Source organism: Schistocerca cancellata, chromosome 6 (genome assembly GCF_023864275.1).
Source record: "Schistocerca cancellata isolate TAMUIC-IGC-003103 chromosome 6, iqSchCanc2.1, whole genome shotgun sequence".
In the NCBI taxonomy this organism is placed as follows: domain Eukaryota; kingdom Metazoa; phylum Arthropoda; class Insecta; order Orthoptera; family Acrididae; genus Schistocerca; species Schistocerca cancellata.
Genome location: NC_064631.1, coordinates 132,012,319 through 132,033,756, shown reverse-complemented (window position 1 = coordinate 132,033,756; position 21,438 = coordinate 132,012,319). Strand labels below are relative to the sequence as shown.

Below are 21,438 nucleotides of genomic sequence, written 5' to 3'. Positions count from 1 at the left end.
TATTCTGCAGATTCAGAAAACGCAAAAATGTAAAAATTGAACTTTTCATGATTTTGAGCCTTTCCGGAGCCCCTTAAGCAGCGCGCTGGATGATGTTACGGCCACTAATGAAGTGTCAGTGGCGATACGATATGATGTGGCCCATCATACGCCACCAGTATCGGTATCTTTCCCTTTTCACCGAGACAGTAAGACTGAGGTCCACCGGTGACGCTCTACTTCAGCCTATCACAAAAAGAAAAAGAAAAACACTGGATGAAAGGCGGTAGAGGGACAGAGTGGGAGGTTGGCGGGCGGGCGGCGAGGCGGCGCGGAAGACTCTGGTGCCGGCAGTGGGTCTGCCTGTGGCAATCACGGGGGACCGGGGCGGACGACGGGGGTGAGGGAGCACCCCGGGCCGGATTACACGCCTTGTAATCTTAAGAAGGAATCTGCGGACGCCCTGCGAGGTGTGAGGCGTTCGGTAGCAAAGTTGGACGACTGTTTCTATGGTGAGCTGGAAATCTGAACTCTTGGAAGACTGTGTTGGCGTCGCGGATCGTTAGACTTGTTATAGTGTCTCCGCTGCAGTCGCTGGATTTTGAATTTATGTGATTGTGGGCATCCCAAGGCTTTAACTGCTGGGGTCAATCTCACCTCACGTTCTGTCCAAGTTAGTGTTTGCGTATTTCTTCACTAAAGGCTGATATTGTGAAAGACGCTATTCTAGGACGGTTGGTATATTTCGCCGGCAAGTATGAGCTTGGTGAAAAACCGTCTCCGACTGCTGTGTTTTGTGGATTGTGCATGTTACAACTGCTAATTAAGGGTATTGAAGCGTATGCTATTTGAGTTACTTTATTTAGAAATAAATAATAAATAAATAAAACACAGTGCCTCAACATGATCGCGGATTCATTTACAGACTTTCTCTTCAATTGATAAATTATTTGAGTTAATAATTTCACTTCTGTTAGTTGTACAAGCCTACTACGGGATTGTTTCGTAATTGCAAGCGGCCGGCAGCGGGTTTGTGAGCTCTTGACCACCCAACGGCTGGTATATATTCTGCCTCCGGTTCTGTAATATTTGATTGAAAAAATGGTTCAGATGGCTTTGAGCACTATGGGATTTGACTTCTGAGGTCATCAGTCCCCTAGAACTTAGAACTACTTGAACCTAACTAACCTAAGGACACCACACAGCCGACCGGAGTGGCCGTGCGGTTCTAGGCGCTACAGTCTGGAGTCGAGCGACCGCTACGGTCGCAGGTTCGAATCCTGCCTCGGGCATGGATGTGTGTGATGTCCTTAGGTTAGTTAGGTTTAATTAGTTCTAAGTTCTAGGCTTCCGTCCTCGTGGTCTCGCGGTAGCGTTCTCGCTTCCCGAGCACGGGGTCCCGGGTTCGATTCCCGGCGGGGTCAGGGATTTTTCCTGCCTCGAGATGACTGGGTGTTGTGTCGTCTTCATCATCGTCATTCATCCCCATTACGGTCGGAGGAAGGCAACGGCAAACCACCTCCATTAGGACCTTGCCTAGTAAGTCGGTGCGGGTCTCCCGCATCGTTCCCCTACGCTCTGTAAAGAAGCATGGGACTTCATTTCCATTTAAGTTCTAGGCGACTGATGACCTCACAGGTTAAGTCGCATAGTGCTCAGAGCCATTTGAACCATTTTTGATATCACACACATCCATGCCGGTTCCAGACTGTAACGCCTAGAACCGCTCGGCCACCCCGGCCGGCAATATTTAATTGAGCTGGATGTCCTGGTATGACGGTACATGAATTTTCCAAGCTGAAGCTTTCGAGGGTATTTTACTGCTTTGCTCTTACTTAGCGTTATTGTGACAAACTGCCAATAACCAGAACTCGTTTTTTGATGGCAGTGTATTGTTCTTAGGTTGGGAGTTACGTGATTTTGTTAACTCTTGTAATGTAGTACTGAAAAGATAGTTCAAGCTGACCTTACGCCGTCACCTACTGGCATTTCTCAACGATAAAAAGTGCTGATGAAAACATTAGCCATGTTTGTAGAGGTTTGTTTTAGTGTTGTAATTGCTTATCTTGTTTGATGTACAGGGAGTTGAGTGCAATTGTGCTGTTTTAAAACATAATTGTAGGTTAACAGTTCCGATCTGAGTATATCAGTTTGTTTTTACGTTAATATTATTTCTATAATGAAATTTCCACTCTGCAGCGGAATGCGAGCTGATGCGAAACGTCCTGGCAGACTAAAACCGTATGCCGGACGAGACTCGAACTGGGGACCTTTGCCTTTCGCGGGCAAGCACACTACCGACTGAGCCACCCAAGAGCGACTCACGACCTGTCCTCACAGCTGTACTTCCTCCAGTATCTCGTCAATATGTTATTTCTACTGACTCTCTGTCCTGTGTGTTCTGCTTTTCAAAGAATAATGTAGTGTCCCTATACCTATACCCCTGTAAGAACATATGGTGACATGAAACTGCCGCAGGTCTGTTGAATTGTAACGAAAGTGCACTGATTGAACCGTCAATTAGGGCGATTCACAAACAACAACGCAAGTACACATGTTATTCCAAAAACGTTATCGTGGAAGTAGGGGTCAGGAGATGCTGGTGAAATAACACACACTGCTAAAGATACCTTTTTATTTTAAAATACTTTGTCAAGAAATTTTTAAGTCTGGCATTAAAAAAAAAAACAATTTCAAAAACAATTTCCAATAGCTGACAAATTTTCTTTTTGAAAAGGAGATTGCAAAGTATGACAACTTCCCAATAATAAGATTTTAAACTTCCTTAAGACACCTTTAAGTAGCTAGTTTGTACTAAAGTTAAAATAGTTATCTCTTGCCAATTAAATAACTTATATTACACCTTACAAGATCAATGTGAATAAGTCAGCACAAAAACCTTCACATTAAAGGCAGTTCCCAAAAAAAAAAAAAATCCTTATCTCGTTGAGGGAGTGACACGTCTAAAGGGGCCCAGATCACAATAGTCGGAATAGTTATTGGTGGTCTACAGGGGCACAGCAGATCAGCCCCAAAACTTTCATAACAAGCCACCGCCTCCCCGAGTTACCCAAAACCAGAAAATGTAGTAAGGGCGGTGCCTGTCAGACTCTGAACCACATAGACACACACGACTGCGACCGTAAATCACCCAATGAAGGTGTGAATGAAACGGCCCGAACAAGAAGCAATTACCACATTCCCGCGGACAGGCAAACGAAAACTGCGGTGGGAAGACCCCAACAAAACCACTGGTGAAGAAACTCATGCATTTCACTAGAACTTGAAGAACCCCTTGGAACACGTTACACTTCCTCATGCTCGTCAGAGCCAGCCAACCGCTGCCAGTGGTTTCAACGGCCGATAAGAAGACATACGGTCCCACTGCACCACGGCTTCTAAGCTTCATAAGCGACGTACATGCGGGTAAGGCAGACTCAGCCCCTGACAGCCAAGAGGTCGGCCAAAGCACCTGGAGAGCAGTTGACGACCCCCCAACAGTATGGCCCCGCTCGCGCCACTACCTCTCTCGGTCACCGCCCAGAACATACTCCCCGATCGTCACGCGACCCTCCACTTGCTCCACCTCCCGCCAGAGGGCGGTAGCAATCCAAACAGCGCGCCAAAATGAAAGCGCCACCGCAAACACTAGACTCGAAGCGAAAGCACTCCGCCTGGCGCGCTTTTCGAAGAGCCGGACACAAGTACGGCTCACTGATGATGGCTATTTATAGCCGAAATCTACATTTGCAAGCGTAATAAAAACTAATGGGATTGCTACTGACCGCTGTGTGCCTCTCCTTCCAGTAAAGTATTTACTGATTAACTGAGTTGAGTTTTTATCAATGTGTACCATCTGACATGATGATCTCTCCATTGGTAAAAGATTCCGGAATAGTCCCCCATTCGGATCTCCGGGAGGGGACTGCCACGGGGGAGGTTACCATGAGAAAAAGACTGAATAATCAACGAAAGGATAACATTCTACGAGTCGGGGCGTGGAATGTCAGAAGCTTGAACGTGGTAGGGAAACTAGAAAATCTGAAAGGGGAAATGCAAAGGCTCAATCTAGATATAGTAGGGGTCAGTGAAGTGAAGTGGAAGGAAGACAAGGATTTCTGGTCAGATGAGTATCGGCAATATCAACAGCAGCAGAAAATGGTATAACAGGTGTAGGATTCGTTATGAATAGGAAGGTAGGGCAGAGGGTGTGTTACTGTGAACAGTTCAGTGACCGGGTTGTTCTAATCAGAATCGACAGCAGACCAACACCGACAACGATAGTTCAGGTACACATGCCGACGTCGCAAGCTGAAGATGAACAGATAGAGAAAGTGTATGAGGATATTGAAAGGGTAATGCAGTATGTAAAGGGGGACGAAAATCTAATAGTCTTGGGCGACTGGAATGCAGTTGTAAGGGAAGGAGTAGAAGAAAAGGTTACAGGAGAATATGGGCTTGGGACAAGGAATGAAAGAGGAGAAAGACTAAATGAGTTCTGTAACAAGTTTCAGCTAGTAATAGCGAATACCCTGTTCAAGAACCACAAGAGGAGGAGGCATACTTGGAAAAGGCCGGGAGATACGGGAAGATTTCAATTAGATTACATCATGGTCAGACAGAGATTCCGAAATCAGATACTGGATTGTAAGGCGTACCCAGGAGCAGATATAGACTCAGATCACAATATAGTAGTGATGAAGAGTAGGCTGAAGTTCAAGACATTAGTCAGGAAGAATCAAACCGCAAAGAAGTGGGATACGGAAGGACTAAGGTATGACGAGATACGTTTGAAGTTCTCTAACGCTATAGATACAGCAATAAGGAATAGCGCAGTAGGCAGTACAGTTGAAGAGGAATGGACATCTCTAAAAAGGGCCATCACAGAAGTTGGGCAGGAAAACATAGGTACAAAGAAGGTAGCTGCGAAGAAAACATGGGTGACAGAAGAAATACTTCAGTTGATTGATGAAAGGAGGAAGTACAAACATGTTCCGGGAAAATCAGGAATACAGAAATACAAGTCGCTGAGGAATGAAATAAATAGGAAGTGCAGGGAAGCTAAGACGAAATGGCTGCAGGAAAAATATGAAGACATCGAAAAAGATATGATTGTCGGAAGGACAGACTCAGCATACAGGAAAGTCAAAACAACCTTTGGTGACATTAAAAGCAACGGTGGTAACATTAAGAGTGCAACGGGAATTCCACTGTTAAATGCAGAGGAGAGAGCAGATAGGTGGAAAGAATACATTGAAAGCCTCTATGAGGGTGAAGATTTGTCTGATGTGATAGAAGAAGAAACAGGAGTCGATTTAGAAGAGATAGGGGATCCAGTATTAGAATCGGAATTTAAAAGAGCTTTGGAGGACTTACGGTCAAATAAGGCAGAAGGGATAGATAACATTCCATCAGAATTTCTAAAATCATTGGGGGAAGTGGCAACAAAACGACTATTCACGTTGGTGTGTAGAATATATGAGTCTGGCGATATACCATCTGACTTTCGGAAAAGCATCATCCACACAATTCAGAAGACGGCAAGAGCTGACTAGTGCGAGAATTATCGCACAATCAGCTTAACAGCTCATGCATCGAAGCTGCTTACAAGAATAATATACAGAAGAATGGAAAAGAAAATTGAGAATGCGCTAGGTGACGATCAGTTTGGCTTTAGGAAAAGTAAAGGGACGAGAGAGGCAATTCTGACGTTACGGCTAATAATGGAAGCAAGGCTAAAGAAAAATCAAGACACTTTCATAGGTTTTGTCGACCTGGAAAAAGCGTTCGACAATATAAAATGGTGCAAGCTGTTCGAGATTCTGAAAAAAGTAGGGGTAAGCCATAGGGAGAGACGGGTCATATACAATATGTACAACAACCAAGAGGGAATAATAAGAGTGGACGATCAAGAACGAAGTGCTCGTATTAAGAAGGGTGTAAGACAAGGCTGTAGCCTTTCGCCCCTACTATTCAATCTGTACATCGAGGAAGCAATGATGTAAATAAAAGAAAGGTTCAGGAGTGGAATTAAAATACAAGGTGAAAGGATATCAATGATACGATTCGCTGATGACATTGCTATTCTGAGTGAAAGTGAAGAACAATTAAATGATCTGCTGAACGGAATGAACAGTCTAATGAGTACACAGTATGGTTTGAGAGTAAATCGGAGAAAGACGAAGGTAATGAGAAGTAGTACAAATGAGAACAGCGAGAAACGTAACATCAGGATTGATGGTCACGAAGTCAATGAAGTTAAGGAATTCTGCTACCTAGGCAGTAAAATAACCAATGAAGGACGGAGCAAGGAGGACATCAAAAGCAGACTCGCTATGGCAAAAAAGGCATTTCTGGCCAAGAGAAGTCTACTAATATCAAATACCGGCCTTAATTTGAGGAAGAAATTTCTGAGGATGTACGTCTAGAGTACAGCATTGTATGGTAGTGAAACATGGACTGTGGGAAAACCGGAACAGAAGAGAATCGAAGCATTTGAGATGTGGTGCTATAGACGAATGTTGAAAATTAGGTGGACTGATAAGGTAAGGAATGAGGAGGTTCTACGCAGAATCGGAGAGGGAAGGAATATGTGGAAAACACTGATAAGGAGAAGGGACAGGATGATAGGACATCTGCTAAGACATGAGGGAATGACTTCCATGGTACTAGAGGGAGCTGTAGAAGGCAAAAACTGTAGAGGAAGACAGAGATTGGAATACGCCAAGCAAATAATTGAGGACGTAGGTTGCAAGTGCTACTCTGAGATGAAGAGGTTAACACAGGAAAGGATTCATTGCGGGCCGCATCAAACCTGTCAGTATACTGATGACCAAAAAAAAAAAAATCTTCTGACAAGGGAACCTCTCCATCGCACCTCCCTCAGATTTAGTTAAAAGTTGGCACGGTGGATAGGCCTTGAAAAACTGAACACAGATCAATCGAGAAAACAGGAAGAAGTTGTGTGGAACTATGAAAAAAATAAGGAAAATATACAAACTGAGTAGTCCATGTACAACATATGCAACATCAAGGACACACTGAGCACAGGAGCGCCGTGCTCCCGTGGTTAGCGTGAGCAGCTGCGCAACGAGAGGTCCTTGGTTTAAGTCTTCCCTCGACTGAAAAGTTTACTTTTTATATTTTCGCAAAGTTATGATCTGTCTGTTCGTTCATTGACGTCTCTGTTCACTGTAATAAGTTGTGTCTGTGTTTTGCGACCGCACCGGAAAACCGTGCGATTAGTAGACGAAAGAACGTGCGTCTCCAATGGGAAACGAAAACATTTGATCGCAAGGTCATAGGTCAACCGATTCCTCCACAGGAAAACACGTCTGATATATTTTTATACGACACTGGTGTCGGTATGTGCGTCACATGACGGGAATATGTTGTCGACCCACCTAACTTGTACACCTGACGAATGGGTAAAAAGATTCTTCTACCTTGCCCGATTTAGATTTTCTTGTGGATGTGATAATCACTCCCAAAAAAGTGATGAAAACGTAAGAGTTTGTCACATAAACTGCAACAAATGAATGCAACAGTTTCACAGTCGCACAATTTTCCCTGTGCTCTGTCAAAACATATGTTTTTAACGTTTCCAAATTTTTCCGTTTAGGTGTAGCGTCCCCATACTACGGACAGATAATAATTATCTGAAAATAGAAAATGAAACTTTCCACTCGAGGGAAGACTTGATCCAAGGACTTCTCGTTCCGCACCTGCTCACGCTAACCACGGGAATAGGGCGCTCCTGACCTCACACTAACCTTGATGTTGCATATGTTGCTCATGGACTACACAGTTCGTATATTTTGCTTATTTTTTTCATAGTTCCATACAATTTCTTCCTGTTTTCTCGATTGATCTGTGTTCAGTTTTTCAAGGCCTATCCACTGTACCAACTTATAATTAATCTGAATGGGTGCGATGGGGAGGTTCCCTTGTGAGTGCTCAGGAATGAAAGCTTTTACTGTAATTAAGTTTGCGTTAATGAGTGTAAAATCTCGAGTGAATGTTCAGCAGCTTTTCAGTGAAGGAACCCCGTTTCCTAGCCACTCTGCTGAATAGGTGTAAAAACGTAACAGAGAGTGGTTTCAAGGACGAGCGCGTACCTGCAGCCGCAGAGCTGGCAGCGACCGACGCGCAGGTGTCCGCGGCGGCAGCGGCCGAGCGCGTCAGGGGGCGGCAGCGCGAACAGCCGAAGGCGCAGCCGGAGGCGGCAGACGGCGCGGGAGCTGCGGCGCACCCAGTAGGAGCAGAGGCGCCGCTCTGCCGCCGTGTGCGGCAGCCCCGGGCTGCTCAGCAGGGGGGCCGGCCGCGTCGCGTCGGCGGCGCAGCACGCCGGTAGCCGCTGCGGCGCCCGCGCCGGCTGGCTCCAGGACCACGAGGACGACGACGACGAGGACGACGACGACGAGGACGACGACGAAGCCGAGGACGAGAACGAGGAGGAGTAGCCGCGCCACCCTGCGCCACCTGCAACTGGCGAAGGCGCCGCGCCGGCAAATCAGCCGCGATGTAAAGAGTGGACACGTGGGAGAAAGACACGTGTGTGGCTACTCGCACGTGACAAATGACGCTACCCATAAGCGGTGCATTAGGACTGACGAGGAGGCGTCCCAGGTGGTGGGATCCACTTTTCGAAACAATCTACACGGCGATGTAGATTAACGTCCAAGGCATCGTACTCTATGAGCCGTAGTAAAGTTAGCTTTGAAATGCGCGCCGCAGGCGGTGGCGCCTTTGTCACAATTGAAGGCTTCGGTGTCTCCCTCTAGCGGGAAAGGGGGTTCACATGGGTTTAAGAAATGGCTATATGGGATCTCGTGGAGAGTTGACAGTCGGGGCATCAAGAATCGACTTCTCTGCCGGTGCTAGAGGGACAGCACGCAGACTGCGGCATCAGCGTAAGCGACGCGAGCAGCGGCTCCGTGATATGGGGCGGTAACTGCTCGTCGCGAAAGGAGTCTTCCTGAGCGTGGGTCTCGAGGGGCCTAATCTGCAGTTCGGCTGTATGCTGTCGACCGGCGAGGAGGTTCTTAAAATCGGCGCGCCTTCCTGCGTCCGTTGAAACGGCTGGCAGCGGGCGGCTCGGCAGAGCATTTGGAGGTGCTGCGTTGGTTCAGTCCTGGGAGTCGTAACGCACGAGAAGTTGAATATGGATTGTTAACAGATTTTATAAAGTTTAATTAAATTCAATATACTTATTCTTGTTAATTGTACCAGCCGTATTTTTTGGGGGTTTCCCGCCATCCATTCTCGTCTGCCCACCCGCAGGAAGGTGGTAATATTAGAAAGAGTGGTCCGTTTCTCCCCTTTGAGGACGAAAGGGAGTGGGGGGGGGGGGAGTCAGAGTAAATCTGTGGTTCGGATTGCTTCTTTCCCCTCCCAACTTACCTACGGGTTTATTCGACTGTTAGTCTCTGCCATGTCTGTGGAAGTCTAAGGCACCAATGACTGTACTGTTTAAAATGCAAGGCACCAACACCTGATCCATTCTCTCGCCTGCCATAACTAGTATTACTAGACTCACGTGTAAAAGGTACTCGAAGAAAGAAGGAAAATTCCTTTTTCCTCGTGGTAAGAACCAGTCAATTGCATAACGAATTCCTGCTCATGTGGAAGCTGTAACTTACGTAAATTTGTGTTTATGTATATTTGGCTATAATCAAGCAAGGTTAATGTACGCCGTAGTGGATTTTTTATATTTTTTCTAGTCAGCAAAAACTCTTGTGTGTTTTTCCAATTCAATACCTTTTAAGGCTTTTACTAAACGTGCTTGTGTGTTTTATACAGGTAGTTGTCTATTAGTGTGTTTTCTTGCTATGCAAAAGTTTGCCATTTCATTACGGGTAGAAATTGTAGCCTTCAAAGGAGAATGTTGTAAAAGTTCGCAAGTCCTACCTGGCGAGCGTGTGTGTTTACCGCAAGTTAACTGGCAGAAATTTGTAAAATTTGTTTTTTTTTATATATTTTGGAAATATTAATGTTATTAACTGTGAATGCCCTCCCGTGTGCATGACTCCTGCGTTTTGGTTTTTCTATTTTGAGAACTTTGTAAACAGGATTGTCTTTGTATGTTGCAGACAAGTTAGATTCTGCGCCATATAATGAATGGAGAGAAATTCACCTGTAATTTAGCTGAGCTCGAAATATTATACAGCGTCGCATTGTATACGTTAAATTGCTTGCCTGTTCTTGCCTTTTACTGGCGTGAAATATTTTACAATAAGTTAATAATGATTGCTGTTTTTTTTTTTTTAAAAATATCGTTAAGTCTTGCACCAAATTTGAATAAAGAGTGTTACTGAAAACTGTGTGTAATTTCACCAGTTATTCCTTGTCACCTATTCCACTTTACATTTTGTGTACTGATTGAGATTAATTACCTTTGGTGGACCAGTAGTAATTTTACGGTTCACCCTACAGGCATACACCCTGGTGGGCCCTCGACTGCGAGTAATTGACCAAAAAAAAGGAAATTTTGTGTATTGCTGTATAGATTTAAAATTGGCAGCACTGTGTAGGCTGGTTGCATAGCGTAATGGTAAAGCTACTGATCTTACATGCAGAATGTTGTCAGTTAAAATGTCGTCAAGTACATTTAAATACATTTATTTTTAAATCTTTATCGAAATGACTTCAATCATTTGTTTGAAATAACTGGTTGAAATGTAATTTTTTCTATTCGTTTGTTACATCATATTGATAGCAGTATACTGGGTCACATTTGTATGTGACACCCGAATATGATTTTATAAACAATGTATGTTTTTGATAGACTTTGTATCGCTGACTGTGTAAGACCGCGGATCCAGAGATACTGCTAGTGTTGGAGAAAGAGAGCGCTTGGCGCACAGTTGTAGGTAGTTGTCTGTGAGGGAAAGACGATGGAGTAGGCAGTTTTTGCGGTGTGGTGTGTGAAGCCACCAAGTGTTAGATTAATTTACGTATGTCAATATTGTTGAATTTGGAAGCAGAAGTCATTATGCAAGCAAGGTAAAGATTTTAAATAATTATGTTTCTCCCAGCGCGTTAGTACATATGAGTTGGCTGATAATTTGTAATTGTTCAATAACCCCACAATATACGTTTATTTATTTAATCGTATGGCTAGTGAACCCCGTCGGGCAGGCCATTCGCCGGTCTTTCAATTTGACACCACTTTGGTGACCTGCACTAGATGAGGATGATAGGATGATGATGAGGACAGCACAACACCCAGACCCTGGGCGAAGACAATTCCCCGACCCAGTCGGGAATCGAAACCGGGCGCAGAGGATTGACAATCCGTCACGCTGACCATTCAGCTACCGAGGGCGGGCATTATATACGTAAACTGATTTGATAAAAAGGCCAGTCAGATATTTCACTTTTGTAATGTTGCTAAGATTTATTGAAGGAGCTACACACATAAAAAAAAAAAGTTTTGTATCAGCTCGGTTCCGAAAGTTCCGGAACCTGTATAAAAAAATCGAATAGAGATCAACATAAACTTCATTTCCGCCCTTTTTATTGCTCATGAAAACCACACTTTGCATGTTTACCACCGTACAGCGATACCTTCAGAGATGGTGGTCCAGACTGTTGTACACACCTCTAATACCCAGTAGCACGTCCTCTTCCACTGATGCATGCCTGTATTCGTCGCGGCATACTATCCGTAAGTTCATCAAGGGAGTGTTGGTCCCGATTGTCTCACTCCTCAACGGCGATTCGGCGTAGATCCCTCAGAGTGGTCGGTGGGTCACGTCGTCCGTAAACAACCCTTTTCAATCCATCCCAGGCATTTTCGATAGGGTTCACGTCTGGAGAACATGCTGACCACTCTAGTCGAGTGATGTCGTTATCCTGAAGGAAGTCATTGACAAGATGTGCACGATGGGGGCGCGAATTTTCGTCCATGAAGACGAATGACACGCCAGTCATTCGATATGGTTGCACCATGGTCGAAGGTTGGCATTCACCTACCGAACAGTCGTTACGGCGTCTTCCATTACCACCAGCGGCGTACGTCACTCCACATAATGCCACCCCAAAACAGCAGGGAACCTCCACCTTGCTGCACTCGCTTTACAGTGTGACTAAGGCGATCAGTCTGACCGCGTTGCCTAAAAACACGTTTCCGACGATTGTCTGGTTCAAGGCATATGCGATACTCATCGGTGAAGACAACGACATGCCAATCCTGAGTGGTCATTCGACATGTTGTTGGGCCCATCTGTACCCCGCTGCATGGTGTCGTGGTTGCAAAGATGGATCTCGCCATTGACGTCGGGAGTGAAGTTGCGCATCATGCACCCTTTAGTTCACACTTTGAGTCGTAACACGACGTCCTGTGGCTGCACAAAAAGCATTATTCAACATGGTGGCGTTGCTGTCAGGGTTCCTCAGAGCCATAATCCGTAGTTGGCGGTCATCCACTGCAGTAGCAGCCCTTGGGCGGCCTGAGATAGTCATGTCCTCGACAGTTCATGTCTCTCTGTATCTCCACCATGTCCGAACAACTTAACTTTGGTTCACTCCGGGACGCCTCGACACTTCCCTTATTGAGAGCCCTTCCTACCTCAGACCAACAACGCGGACGCGATCGAACCGCGGTATTGACCGTCTAGGCATGGTTGAACTACAGACAACACGAGCCTTGCCCCTCCTTCCTGGTGGAATGACTGGAACTGATCGGCTGTCGGACCCTCTCCGTCTAATAGGCGCTGCTCATACATGGTTGTTTACATCTTTGGGCGAGTTTAGTGACATCTCTGAACAATCATAGGGACTGTGTCTGTGATACAGTATCCACAGTCAATGTCTATCTTCAGGAGTTCTGGGAACCGGGGTGATGCAAAACTTTTTTGATGTGTGTATATGTAATATGATGATTTGTATTTATGTCCTTTTAGTGAGGTTAGACAATACTTGCTGTTTAAATTTCATTGTTTGTGAATCAGTTCTGAGTAATGTAACGTCAATTGTCTGATGTTTTTGAAAAGCCGAACTTATCTTGCAATATAATTTTTACTAAAAACTCAGTTTTAGTAATTCACCATAATCAGTACCGCCTCCCTGTCCAGGTCATATATTTTTCAAAGGAATTGGATTTTTTAAAATGTTCTCGGTTATCAGCCAAAAGAGTTTCAGGTGCGTTTCAAAGTATTACAACTTGTAGCTAGAATATTTATATTTTTTGTGAGAGACCAGAATATATCGCGTTCGACCGTTGCTGCCCTAGAGGTAAGACAATTTAATTTATCTGGTATGTGCACAGAGACCAAAGTTACTAGTTTTGAACAAGGCCACATGATTAAGTGCCTAAGGAGCTGAATTTATTTTGCAGTGACTGTATTTCTTCATTGGTATTGGGAGTTGCATTGCATAATCAATTCGTGTAAAGCTTTACTAACAACACAGAGTAAGCACACCACTTGCACTTCCAACTCGCAACACGACAATTCGAGTTCAGTATTCATTCCACAGATCAGACTTCATTTAACGTAATCGTAAACTTTTCTTTTTATTTATTATAAAGAATGTTACAATATTAGTCATCGTATAAAATATATCATTTGCTATCATATTTCTTCCTATCAGCCTTTTTCCACTTGGAATTCTTGTTCATGTGATTTTGATTATTCTTATGTATTAACTTTGATGTAAATGCTTCCATTTTGTTGTCTGGTACTTTTGCCTTTGTTACTGCATTCATCATTTCTATTTCTCATTTTGGTTGAATTTAGTTTTTCTTATAATCCCTACTTCTCTTTCATTCATCATCCATGTTATTTTGCCCATATTGCAATAAAAATTTATGTTTTAAATAGTTGTATGACGACTTCCGTCCAGAAAGATGTACATCTTGTAACGAATATACATTCTTGACAGCATTGCGCAGTCACATAAATACATTATTCCATCTTTTGCTTTTTTAGCCAACAGATCGACATCTTGAAATGTTTAAATGTTGTAGTATATACGTAAAATTAACAATATTCACAAACACAAAGATTCCAAATGGAAAAAGAACGACAGTAAGTAATAATAAGTGCAACTGAAGAAATTAAAACATTGATTAAAATGATGTGACAAATGAATAAAAATAAATTTAAAATTAACCGAATAAAAATAATGAGCAGTCATTTCGGTAAAGGTTTAAAATTGAAAAATTAATGTGCCTGAAAAGGTTCAAGCCGACAACCTTCTGCATGTGAGGTCGGTACTTCGCCATTACTCTGTTAATTTTAACTACTTTTAAAGCTATAGAGACAGCATCACGCGAAAACCCGAAACTCTTTCCGTCGATTACTGGCAAACGAGGGTGAATGGTTGCAGGGTGTGCTTCATTGCACCTTAACCTACATTACCGTATATACTGTTTCAAAAGTCGATCCCACCACTTGGGACCTCTCTTTGTGAGTCTGGATTCACAAGCATGGCGTACACCCAAAAGACACAGTTACTGGTCATTCTCGCACAATTGTAGGTTATGCTTAGATACTCAAGTACGACGCGTTTCTCAAGCCTTTTCGGGAAAATTATTTTCTAAGCCGTACTTGCGTGTCGAATACGACGCGACTGTCTCCGTACATCCATCATCCGGTAGATGATGCGAAGAGTATTGTTACTTTATTTGTACAGAAGATAGCAAGAGGCGATAAGTGCGAGAGTTATCGCACAATCAGCTTAAAAGCTCTTGCATCCAAGTTGCTGATAAGAATAATATACAGAATCATGGGAAAGAAAACTTTGGCTTTAGGAAAGGTAGCGGCACAAGAAATCCACTTCTGACGTTGCGCTAGATAATGGAAGCAAGACAAGAACAATAAAAGATACACTATGGGATTTGTCGACTGGAAAAAGCGTAAGACAATGTAAAAGCGTGCAAGTAGTTAGAAATTCTGAGAAAAGTAGCGGTAAGCTATAAGGAAAGTCGAGTAATATACAATATACACAAAGATGGAACAATAAGACTGGAAGAGCAAGAACGAAGTGTACGGATTAAAAAGTGTGTAAGGCAGGGATATAGTCTTTCCCCGCTATTGTTCAATCTATACATCGAAGAAGTAATGAGTAAAATAAGATAGGTTCAAGAGTGGGATTAAAATTCAGGACGAAAAGGTATCAGTGATAATATTCGCTGATGAAATTGCCATTCTCAGTGGGTAGTGATGAAGAATTACTAGATGTGTAGAATGCAATTAACAGTCTATTTGGTACATAATACGGATTGAGAATAAATCAAAGAAATGAGAATTAGTATGAAATAGAAAAAAATGAGAACGGAGAGGAACTGAAGATCAGAATTGGGTATCACGAAACTAATGAAGTTAAGAAATTTTGCTACCTAGGCAGCAAAATAGCTCATGACAGACGGAGCAAGAAGGACTTCAAAAGCTGGTTATCACTGACAAGAAGAGTATTTCTGACCAAGAGAAGTCTGCTATTCTCAAACATAGGTCTCCATTTGAGGAAGAAATTTTTGAGAATGTATATTTGGAGCACAGCATTGTATGGTATCGGGACATGGACCTTGGTAAAACCGGAACAGAAAACAATAGAAGCACTAGAGTTGCCGTGCTACAAAAGAATGTTGAAAACAATGTGGATTGATAAAGTAAGGAATGAGGACGTTCTCTGCAGAATAGGCGAGGAAAGAAACATAAGGAGAAGACTGACAAGAAGAAGCGACAGGATGATAGGACGTCTTTTAAGACGAAAAAAAAAGCACTCCGTCTTCAGGCCGCAAGCGGCCCATCTAGACCATCCAACCGCCGTATCATCCTCAGGTGAGGATGCGGATAGGAGGGGCGTGTGGTCAGCACACCGCACTCCCGGTCGTTATGATGGTTTTCTTTGACCGGAGTCGCTACTATTCGGTCGAGTAGCTCCTCAATTGGCATCACGAGGCTGAGTGCACCCCGAAAAATGGCAACAGCGCATGGCGACTGGATGGTCACCCATCCAAGTGCCGGCCACGCCCGACAGCGCTTAACTTCGGTGATCTCACGGGAACCGGTGTATCGACTGTGGTAAGTCCGTTGCCTCTTTTAAGACGACAGGAAATAATTTCCATAGTACTAGAGGGAGCTGTAGAGGATAAAAACTATAGAGGAAGAAAGAGATTGGAGTACATCCAGCAAATAATTCAGGACATAAGTCGCAACTGCTACTCAGAGATGAAAAGTCTGGCACAGGAGAGGAATTCGTGGTAGGCCACATCAAACCAGTTCGAAGACTGACGACTGAAGAAATAAGGATTGACACATTCAGTTGTATTTATAGGTCATTTTATTTGCATTAGTACGCCATTTTCAGGCTCCTGAGTTAATGTGCTGCCACAGTTCGCATCATATGCAATAAAGAAGGTTCAGTAAAATGAACATCAATTTTTTTCTACCGTGAATTGTATAATGATTATAACATGATCAGCTAGTATTACAGAGGGTCCTGAAGGTTGTCTAAAGTAACAGCGAAATCGATTGCAAATAAACTGCGCACCTTCACCCCTTACACAGATCAACGGCCCTTTATTTACCTGAATTACATGACCTGTTCGTAGACGTCTAATGTTACATACCTCCACAAACTTACCAACAAACTGTCGGACCTCTGATACGCAAACTCTTTGATGTATTTTGTTGCAAATACCTACAAACAAGCTATTAAGCACGTGGTCATAATGTTTACGCTCGTCAGTGGAATTTTTAGCAAAGATACTCTCAGAAAAATTGTGTGTTTGGTGCGAGTGTGAAGTCCAAATTTATCATTGTGAGAAATCTGATTTTAAAACTTTGAAGGTACATCAAAAAAATGGCTCTGAGCACTATGGGACTTAACTTCAGAGGTCATCAGTCCCCTAGAACTCATAACTACTTAAACCTAACTAACCTAAGGACATCACACACATCCATGCCCGAGGAAGGATTCGAACCTGCGACCGTAGCGGTCACACGGCTCCAGGCTGTAGCGCCTAGAACCGCTCGGCCACTCCGGCCGGCGAAGGTACATCATAAATCAAATTATTAAGACACGAGTAAAATTATCCAACTCTCAAATTAATCATATTATTTCTTATTATGCTTTTAAGTTTGACCTTTTTTATTTTATGAGACTCAAAAATAAAAGGTTCACAAGGAAATTTGTACTTAATGTAATTTAGAAACAAACACAGAATTAGTCTGTCTGTGGGATTCAGTCTAGAAATATAAAAAGAATTGAATGGTCATGGGTGAGTAGAATTTATGAAGAAGACGTGCTACATTAAATTCTTACAAAGATTCGAAACATCCGGATTCAGAGAGTCAGCATTTGATTTAGACGAAAACAGGATTTCACATATCACACCTTGATGTAATACATCAGAGCTGCATGGAGCGATAGAGGTGATGAGAAATAGCAAGTTACTTAGTATTCGCAGTATCGTAATAATCTGTTATCTCCATTAGGCAGCCATTTCAATAACTGCCAATATTTCGCGCCGTTTGCTTACCTCGCACTATCTAATCATGGCTGTGTGAGCATACTGACCATACGGTGCTTCAGACTTCTAGGAAAATAACCGGTTAAGCCCGCAGAAATACAAATACTGGAGTATCGCTGCATTTGTGGAGATAACTTTTCATGAGGTGGAGCGTTGTACGTACGGCTAATGGTTCATTTGGATCTGCATGGAATTCACCTGTAGTAATACAAACAATAAATCCGTTAACAGCTACTTGCAGCTCTACAGACGTAACTGATGTTTCAAGCTTCGAAATTTCTTGTTTCGCTCGTCCAAGCGGCTCATGCTTGCAGCAGTAAAGTGAGTAAGGGCCATCACAGTCGTAAATGAATTCGCATAATGTTACTCTTGGGTAACACGTGAAGTTTACTTATACCTGCTGCTTGTTTTTTATTTCCTTTTTTCTTAAATGCTGCAGATACACAATTTCTTATCTCCTGACATTTTGTTCGTTGTTTTTGTGTTACAGTACGTATTTCAACACGGGGGATAAACACAACTGTCGTGAAATTGGCGAGGCTCCAGCTGTCACGCCAGAGGACCTCATCTGATTTGCTGCATGATGCATACATAATGTAATCTATGGAGGGAACTACCCCCGTACGCGCCATGATGTCATCTTGGTGCAGTCGAGCCAATGACGACATTTAATTAAACAGTGACACATTTTCCGCATACTTTCATAATTTCCTGTTGCAGTTTTGAAAATTTCAGTTTAGGCTCCTATGTAAAAAAGTGAAACGTCGATAATCGCTGAAACGCGAATAATTAAGTAGTACTGGGCAGCCAGTCAGCTAAGCTTAGCCTGCGGTTGAACAACCAAGCCTGCGATTAACGAAAAACCACAGTAGTACTTCAAATGGTTCAAATGGCCCCAAGCGCTATGGGACTTAACATCTGAGGTCATCAGTCCCCTAGACTTAGAACTACTTAAACCTAACTAACGTAAGAACATCACACACGTCCATGCTCGAGGCAGGATTACGAACCTGCGACCGTAGCAGCAACGCGGTTCCGGACTGAAGCGCCTAGAACCGCACGGCCACCACGGCCGGCCACAGTAGTACTTATAATGGCAATCTAAACTTCTACAGATATTACCCAATGAGTCATTAAACTATATGAAACAAGCCAATGCAACAGACGTCCTACCGCCTAACGCAGAGGTTGGTCGATTTGTTCCCACGTCCTTCTCCGGTAGAGTGTTAGTTTCTTTTGAACTGGTTGTTAGTGCATCCGCATTATTCATCATTATAGTATACAACGACGTATTTTACTCGATATGCATCAAACGTCACTCGGTGAAACTTCGTTAGTAAGAATTAAAGTATAATGGAGACAATTTCAGTAGCAGCGGCGTGGCTTTTACGATAACATTACAACCACACCGGAAGCAATGACCAAAAACTTCACCCTGTTGTCCCGTCCACTAAACCAAATACTGTAGAAATTTTTTCTCTATCTGCCACATTTGCTGCGTGCATACATTGTGTTCATTGATCTGACTGATGTTAAATATGAAATTCGCGCTCTCCAGCCGGCCGTTGTGGCCGAGCGGTTCTAGGCGCTTCAGTCTGGAACCGCGCGATCGCTACAGTCGCAGGTTCGAATCCTGCCTCGGGCATGGATGTGTGTGATGTCCTTGGGTTAGTTAGGTTTAAGCAGTTCTAAGTTCTAGGGGACTGATGACCTCGGATGTTAAGTACCATAGTGCTCAGAGCCATTTGAACCATTTTTTTGCGCTCTCCAAAAACGGGTTTGAGCTTAGGTTTTTTGTGTTTATCTTGGATGGCTCAGACTATGCTCTGGTATGAACATTAGTTCACAACAATGACTCACCCTTCCAAAATGATTCCAATAATTTTCAGAAAGGTGGGCGTCTTGTACCCGACTTATATACAGTGTACACTTCCTCAACCTCGATGGTCCTGATAGACTCCCGATTCCGTTAGTGTCAATAGTAAGGACGAGGAAAGTTTAATAGCCTAAATCAAGGCGTATTCCCATACTGCAGATCAGTAAACTATGATCTTCGTTAATTTCATACATTATTAAATCTGTATGTTGAAAATGTCTTTTGTTCGCCCTAAGATGATGCTGCATATTTTCCTACATGTTATTTCATAGAGTAGTTAGTTATTTACGTCATGAGCATTTATATGTATTTTTTGTCAACATAAATTTAACATTTAACAAAGTAACGACGTTTAAATTAAACTGAAACGGAACACGATAGAACGCGATCAAATGTCCAATTCTGTCACTATATGTGATTGAGTGTAAAAGGATGAAAAAATACTGGAGATACACAAAAGTTCTGAAAAAATCGCGACGATAAAAGTAATTATAACCTCTTAATTCTTTCGAGTATGGTTCAAAATACAGGAGCAGATGATAAAAATCATTTGAGACATGGCTTGCAAAAGAAAAGGATGAAAGAACAGAACCGAATTTAATGCACTCCCTGCAATGAAAACTGCTGCTTGTAGACGTATAGTTTGATATACTAGTTATTTACCCTCTTCTGCAGCCGAAGCCGCTAACACACGCTTAGGCGGTGACACTCGGCTCGGTGGTACGCCGGTGCGAAGCCTGGTTGTAAGTAGGCTTTTTATGTTTTCTTATTGGCAACGTTACCTAGCGCTCTGTATGAAAATCACTGGCTGTGCTGTGTGCAGTATGTGGCTAGTTTGCATTGTTGTCTGCCATTGTAGTGTTGGGCAGCGGCAGCTGGATGTGAACAGCGCGTAGCGTTGCGCAGTTGGAGGTGAGCCGCCAGCAGTGGTGGATGTGGGGAGAGAGATGGCGGAGTTTGAAATTTGTAATTTGTCATGAACTGCTATATATATATATTATGACTATTAAGGTAAATACGTTGTTTGTTCTCTATTAATATCTTTCATTTGCTAACTATCCCTATCAGTAGTTAGTGCCTTCCGTAGTTTGAATCTTTTATTTAGCTGGCAGTAGTGGCGCTCGCTGTATTGCAGTAGTTCGAGTAATGAAGATTTTTGTGAGGTAAGTGATTTATGAAAGGTATAGGTTAATGTTAGTCAGGGCCATTCTTTTGTAGGGATTATTGGAAGTCAGATTGCGTTGCGCTAAAAATATTGTGTGTCAGGTTAAGCACAGTCTGTCACGTTAAGCACAGTCTGTCACGTTAAGCACAGTCTGTCAGGTTAAGCACAGTCTTGTACAATTTTCTAAGGGGACGTTTCATGGTAATGGAAAATTTTCACTGCCAGTATTTGGCCGGCAAGGAGAGGAGAGATATTGGCGTAAGGTTCATGATCACTAGCCTTTATGTCAGTGTCACGAATTAAATTCCAAACATCTCCGCAATGTCTCATGAAGTGAGGGCATGTTACACTGTTGACGGTCACCTCTCCGTCGGCTGCGGACGTTAACCTTGGCGGCCCAGTTGGCTGTTGGTTCTATTCGAGGGGAGTAGGCTACCTGCCGACACCGGGTTTCACCCTCTCACTTCTCTTCATCCAACAACACAAATCAAACACTACACTGTACAAGAGCTCAACACTGTCACCCACACGACACAATTAGCACTTCACAACAGGTAGGACCAACCACATGGAAGTCGCATGGCGACGTATCCGAGTTGTAGGGCGGATGTTCAAGCCGTCTCGAACTTGGCCATTACACTCTGTGTGACGTTGAAGACGTGTTGACGCGCTTTACCTGGGGCAGAAACACTCCCTCCATAAGTGCCGTAAGTGACCCAGGCCGTTTGCTCATGATAGACTTGCGTAGGCTACGGAATGCATCACAGTACACGCTACGATTCATGGTCTCGAGGAATTCGATGAGTAACGGACCTCGGACGTCGAGAAAGAGACAGTGAGTGTCATCTTGTTTCCTGAGGTAAACTTTTTGTGCTTTTTATGTTCATCTCCCTGTATGTCACACTACGTTATCCAAAGAGGCATATGAAAATTTCAACC

The 21,438-nt window shown here is 43.4% G+C and overlaps 1 long non-coding RNA gene across 1 annotated transcript in view; it reads right to left on the bottom strand.

The window, feature by feature from the left end:
* The window catches only part of LOC126191003 (uncharacterized), a 54,641-nt gene extending 46,456 nt beyond the window's left edge, over window positions 1-8,185 (bottom strand). The window contains exon 1 of the long non-coding RNA XR_007538309.1: window positions 8,097-8,185. This is a non-coding gene — a long non-coding RNA (uncharacterized LOC126191003). The remainder of the gene's footprint in view (window positions 1-8,096) is intronic.
* Window positions 8,186-21,438: the final 13,253 nt, after the last annotated feature.